This window comes from Pundamilia nyererei, unplaced genomic scaffold, assembly GCF_000239375.1.
Source record: "Pundamilia nyererei isolate P.nyererei 1_Seehausen unplaced genomic scaffold, PunNye1.0 scaffold00281, whole genome shotgun sequence".
In the NCBI taxonomy this organism is placed as follows: domain Eukaryota; kingdom Metazoa; phylum Chordata; class Actinopteri; order Cichliformes; family Cichlidae; genus Pundamilia; species Pundamilia nyererei.
Window position 1 is genome coordinate 31,611 of NW_005187682.1, and position 7,018 is coordinate 38,628.

The window sequence follows — 7,018 nt, forward strand, 5'->3', positions numbered from 1 at the left end:
TGGATGATGGATGGTTGAAAATATGGTTGGATGATGGATGGATGAAAGTATGGGTGGATGATGGATGGATGAACGTATGGGTGGATGATGGATGGATGAACGTATGGGTGGATGATGGATGGACACACCATCTTGTCTAAATTCTGCTGTTCCTAATCGTTCTGTTTTTCAGACTGAACTGTCAAACTTGCTCCTTGCAGCCATTTCTATTCACACAAAATGTTTCTCAGCAGATCCACTGTCATATAAAAATGTCCTATATTTGCCAACGTAGAAGAAAAGGAAAATGTTCATCTACTAACCCGACTAAATGAAACTGAATCAGACTTCTGATGGAGTTCTCTGCCCTTTAATCAGAGAACATTGAAAGATGAATGGGTTAGGGTCAGGTTAGGGTTAACCCTAATTTAATTTCACGTCTTTAGTGGTACGAGTGTTGTGGAGTTTACACAAGAAGTCATGAAACAGGGAGGACGTGACATCAGGCGGTAACAGAGTCCTAACAAACTGCAGTATGTGGTTTCCACTGTGAGGGACATTAAAGGATGGGAGGACAGAAGGAGGGATGGGTGCTTCCTCCTGGTTCTCTCTTGCCTCTGGGCATCCTGCACTTCAACCTCCAGAGAGATGCAGAGACAGAGGGACGAGGAAGAGGAGGACGAGGAGTGTGAATTATTAACAGCTCTGTCACTGCAGCAGAGTCTGTCAGAGCAGGTAATAATAGACACACACACAGACTGGAGTCTGATCACCTTATCAATGCTTCAATACGAGAGGAGCCAAACTGAGCTCGTTAATTATTCACGAGTCTGGGAGGACACTCCGAGATTACTTTTGCTTTCAGTTTCAGTCGTCTCATCTGTCTGATCCTCAGCAGCTGACTGTCTTCTGTCTTTCTTTGGGTTTTGAACTGAGAAACTTTATTTTGGTGACTAAAACTAACAAAAAGCACACGACCAACATTTGATTACAACTCAGCTGACTCCGTTTAACCCTGCCGCATCGCACTGTCCTCGTCAAGCATCACGCTAACACCGACCAAACGGCTCGAGCGCCGTTTCACTGGTCTGAGTGTGTCTGTGCTTTTAGACTGTATATATACAGTGTGTGTGTCGCCTACTGTCCATCTGTTGGAGCTCCAGCAGACACGATGAGTGTTTTCCATGACTCACACACACCGTCCCCCTCCTCCTGGAGTCTTACAGCAGGTTTTCTTGATCCATCAATCAGTGTATCAGAAAGAGGCAAACATGAATCACGAGGAAGCAGATGTGAGGCAGAAAACAAAACACACTTATTCCTCCCATCAGAGGCCAATCAATCTCCAAACCGGTGGCTCGCATGAGTCATTCGAACAACAAAGTACTCCGGTGGCACCGAAGATGAAGAACTGTGTTAGAAAATATATGATTTGTTGGTTAAAAAAAAATCAAAGAAGCCTTTGTAGAAAATAAATGAAGCGAGCGCGTCTGTGAAGGTGCATTTCACCAACAAACATCCAAAGAAACCTTCAGACGCTGCTTTGTTGCTAATTTTCATCATGTTTTGATAAGTTCTCTGTGAAATGATCACAGCAGCTCCGGCTGCTTCAAAGTGAGAATGATGGATTTATGTGATTCATTTTACAAACTGTTTCAACTGTTTAAACATTCAACAGTAAAAAGTTTATGAGAAAACGAGATAATGGATCCGCAGCCTCGCTGTCGACCTTTACAAACCACCACCAGTCAAACTGGAAATGCATAATACCAGGGGGACACTGTCTTTACCCATGATTCCCACCTCTCAATAACGCAAATCCACTTGACATTAGCGGCGTGCGATTGGCTGCTCAGAGCGTATGGGCTCCACTTCCTCTCTGTTATCGTACTGAATAATTCAGGCGGCTGCTTAGCTGACGGCCGCGCTGGCATTTCCCCTCCGCTAATTGCTCGTTAAGTGTTCCACTTGACCTTTAGCAGGAGAATAAAATTTTGAGAGGTTCTGTCACAGGCGTCGGTGATTCGAGCCGCCCTCCGCGTGTTAAACTCCGCTCAGGTCTGACAGGCGGAGGGGTGTTCCCGCTGGATTACCGTCCAGTTCAAACTCCAGCATTAAAGAAAGACTACTTAAAGTAGCTGTAATGGAGCGAGTGCATAATGGACCCTTTTGTCTTCTTGAGTTGTGGGATTATCAGATTAAAACGTCTCGACCGCTCCCCCGGCCTATGCGACGGAGGCGTAAGTGAAACAGCAGTCGATCGCTACGTTAACACATGAAGGTCAGTCGCTCCAGAGAATGTCAAGGGTCTTAAAAAGTGTTGAGATGAAACTGACCCTCAAACATGAAGACCAGCAGCTGCCTCCTCCACAGAGGGGATCATAGCCAACAGCCTATGGCTTAAACCCACCAGCTAATGGGAGGAAGTACCAGAAGAACTGCAGGGACTCAGGGAGAGGACGTTAGACCAGAGAAACCCTGGACTGATGTGATGAGTCCAGATGTGAGAGTTCTGGTTGAAGTTGCAGAGTCTTTATAAAACGGAGAAGGTGAAATGAAGGAGGAAGAGCTGTGATGGAAATTCACCTGCATGGATACCGAACATCCCAACTAGCTTGAGTTTAGCGGATCCATCACTGATTTTCAGCTGAGCCAGATCACCTCCAGGAGGTTCAGTGCTGGAGCGCTGTGTCAGACCCAGCAGAGCTGTTGGGACCAGCTGGACCACAGAGTGAGCAAAGACGAGGCAAAGCTGCAGTTCGGTTACTCTGGTCTGAATCAGTTGATGAGTTTGTGAACTTGAACTATTCCTCGTGGTCTTTTTCGTTTTCACAGAGAAAAACCCAAGCAAACCAAAATACGTCACTACAGACCAGGTGATAATGTTCAGCCCGCTCATTGGCCAGATGTGTCGGGGGCGGAGCAACAAAGTAAATACAGGAAGACGGTGCTGTAACGTCTTGGCAAATTTAGGGTTACATCATAGCTAGCTGCTAGCCTGTACAGATGTTTGCACATCTGTAGTATCTTCCTCCGGTGAGGATACAAAGCATATGGGACGTTTTTTAGCTCAATCTCACACTAAAAGGCAAAATATGCATATTAATGATCAAGGAAGTGACCTCACAGCCCATTGCTCCCTCAGTGGGCTGGTTTCAGTCATTATGCAAAAGTCCTGTTTATAAGATTGAGTCAGCTGAGTCTGAAGAACTCACTTGGATGCGTGACGAAACGTTTCTCCCACTGAAGACGTCCAGATGAACAGAATCAACTTTTTGGGATTCGTGTGTTCACCAAGGAGGAAACGAACCCGAGTTAATGCTGCAGGTGTGAAAACACCTTCAGAGAATCCTGCAGGTGGTTTTGTCCCAGGGCCAGCCTGCTGAGCCACATAAATCTGTGGGAACACGGCCGTGCTGCAGAGGAGACACCGGGACAAGTCTTTGCTGCTCCATCCCCTCCTCTCATATTACACTTCTAAATTTACACCAGCTCGTAGAGAAGAAACTGACTCTTTCCTTCACTGCTAAAAAGTGACTTTCTGCAAACTAGATTTTGTCCGGAGGCAGCAATGAAAATTTAACAACAACACATGCAGCTGTGGGCAACACACACACACACACACACACACACACACACACACACACACACACACACACACACACACACACACACACAGGGTACAGTGGAGAAACCCATCACAGATTCTGCCACAGAGCTGCCATTAAACACAGCATCTGTCACCTCCCGTAGCCGTGGTCAGGAGAGAGTACACATAAAACTGCTGCCTTTGTGTCTCGCTCGCGCTAAATGATGAATATTTAATGTGAAGGTGGCACTGCACTGAAACCAGCAGCAGCTACAGCTGACAGCTCGTGTTTCCTGTGTTTTTCTTCCTGCTCGCACCTGAGTGAAGCTGGATCGCAGTGAAATGTAATTAAATCAAACCCAGCGCGTTGGGCTTGTTTGGCGTGTTTGACCTGACGCGACACACGCTGATGTTTGCGCGGCCCCGTGAATGTGACACGGCTAACTTGGACCTGACAACAACGCTGCACAAGATGGGAATGATGGAGATTTAAATACCAACGTGTCTAAATGACTGTTTTTAAGTTCAGGTTAAAGCTGATGCTGCGTGCTGCTGGTTGCAGGGGCGGATCCTTGGATCCTTCTGCTGCATCGTTTTTCACAGGTGCTCCACGTCACAGGATGTGTCCATCTCAGGAGCTGTCCAAGGTCTCAGGAGCTGTCCAAGGTTGAGATGCAGTTTATCGTCTCTCGGGGGATTTTGTTTGGGACTCAGAGTTACTGCCACACAGATCCTTGGGCTTTAGCCAAAAATAAGACTTCTGGTTTGTCTATGTCAAAGCCAGCGACTGATTTAGCTACTAGCAGACAGAGATCAAACAACTGAACAAGGCCACAACAGCTCAGGTGAGAGCTCACAGGTGGAGCTCCTCTGCAGTGGTGCCTCCACTGCTTCGCTCAGGCGAGGAGGCTGGTGACCCTGTGAGGTTACCAGAGCTCTTTGAGTCCATCCGCTGCAGCTTCAGCCTGTAGCCACTGAGTACGACTCGGTCAGGAATATCTGTGGTATGGGTAAAAACACGCCCCTAAATAACAACCTGGGAGCGACAGCATCCTCTCCAACGAATGCATCGCACGTACCTGAGAAATCATGTGATACCTCAGGAATGAGAACGGCACAGATATTTGGGCACAGAGGCGACAAAAGGTATCCTGCAAACGTCACGGTGCAGGATAAACATCCACGCCATCATCACGAGGCCGAGGAAACCAAAGCATGCAGGGCTACGCTCCAGCGCGAGGATATGTTGTTATTCTGATATTTTTCTGAGAAATCTCACAGGAAGTAAACAAGCTCTCTCTCTCTCATTCATATATGTTCCCTCACTCTCACTTGAAGGCACTTCACTTACTGCAGATGTGTGTGCGCGCGCGTGTGTGCTGTGGGTCGATACAAGTTGAAAGACAAACAGGAAGCTACTTGAGTGAGTTTGTGTGTGTGTGTGTGTGCGTGTGTGTGTGTCTGTTAATCATATTAGGATGGAGGGAAAGCAGGGAGAGAGCATCATCATCAGGAAAATGGAAGCTGCGCTTTCCCACAACCACTAAAGGCCGCTGAGAGTTTCTGAGTTTGTGAGGACACATTTCAAGGTTTTAACCTGAAACCACTGCAGCAGGAGTAGGGATGGGAATCGACCACCAGTTCCCAGTAGTCCAATTCCTTGGAATCATTAGTCTGCCTGCCTATCGATCCCACTTATCACTTCTTACACTCAGCTGATTGCACTACAATCAGCTGATTTCAGTTCACGTGTCAGAGGAAAACAGTGACGCAGTGTAGAGCGTGGATGTGGACATTGATTTTATTTTTACTGAACAGAAGGACGAGATAGATGGCAAAGTGGAAAACGGCATCCATGATACACAAGACAAGACAGCATGCTAACACTAAGCTAACCAGACAGCATGCTAACGTAAGCTAACCAGACAGCATGCTAACGCTAAGCTAGCCAGTCAGCATGCTGTCTAGCTTAGCGTTAGCATGCTGTCTAGTTAGCTTAGCGTTAGCATGCACATGCATGCTAACGCTAAGCTGTGCATTAGCGTTAGCATGCGCAGATTTTTATTGGACTTACGATTGTCGGTTGGAAAATTTTACATATCGCCCAACCGTTGTGTGTGTGTGTGCCCGTTTGCCACCAGTGGAATCATTCATAATACATTTTCACAATCTCTTCAGTAACATGAGCTCTCTGAGTGTGTGTGTGTGTGTTTGTTCAGTCTCAGTACGTGGACGTGTCTCTGTTTTAGGGGCACACAGTCCTCACATGGTAAATGATGTAATGTTAGAGTGCAGAGTTTGTTTAAGGGCACAGATGTCCTCAGAAACATGACTCTGTGTGTGTGTGTGTGTGTGTGTGTGTGTGTGTGTGTGTAGCAGAGCAGAAACAAATCTTCCCGGATTCAAACCCACATCTCATCAGATTAAAGAGCAAACATGAAACAGGAAACAGGTAAGCATCATCGATTGGCGATGACTCAGCCTGTTCCCCGGACCAATTACATCCATTATTTCCACAACATTTATCAGCATCCAATCAGGAGCCCCGACATGAAATGTCCCGACACAATCGATTCACCTTGCAGCTTCACTAACCTGCAGCTGGAGGTTCGACTCTCAGCGTCTCCTGACAGGTTTACAGAGACTTTGACTTGCGGTGAGTGAACACAGAGACCTGAGAGGATCCACGCACGAGGAAACGCTGGACACCTGCTACCTGTGCACGCCCTCACCTCCAGGATTCATTCTCTGATGCTTTAATAGAAACATCTTAGGAGCATACATCAGCTGTGAAGAGCTGACAACACAGAGCTCTAACTGCACCGGCCTGGTGCCCCGCCTGTAGGAACAGCAGGCTGCTCCTGTCTTTGAAAACACACAACGCTCGGCGTTATTATGAAACGTGAGCGCAAACGTGTTCCTGCTGCAGTGTTCACCAACTTAAACCAGTCACTTTACGACCCACTTGAGTCGCACGTGAGCTTCAGAATGTGGAAAGAGCAGAGTCAGCTGCCTCTGTGGGGTCACTCTGCCTCTGCTGCACCTCTCTGGGGGGATGTGGGTACCCAGGTGGGGGACAGCAGGTCTGATAGAGTCCAGAGCCGACGCTCAGAGGCTCTGTGCTTCTCTGCATCGGACTCGAGGTTAGTGCGAGACTCCGAACGCAGGAGCAAACGAAGCGAGAGAGAGGATTCTTTTTTCTGTCGGTGCGTCTGAGCCGACCGTTAGCACGCCACACGGGCGCTGCTTTTCAATTACCCACTGCCTCGCTCGCCCGCTCTCTCTCTCTCTCTCACACACACACAAAGAAACAAACACTTTTATTGTAGAGTTCCCTTCGGCAGGTGACTCATCCCAAACAACTCTGACAGTCACTGTGTGTGTGTGTGCGTGCGTGCGTGTATGTGTGTGTGTATGCGTGTGCGTGTGTGTGCGTGTATGTGTGTGTGT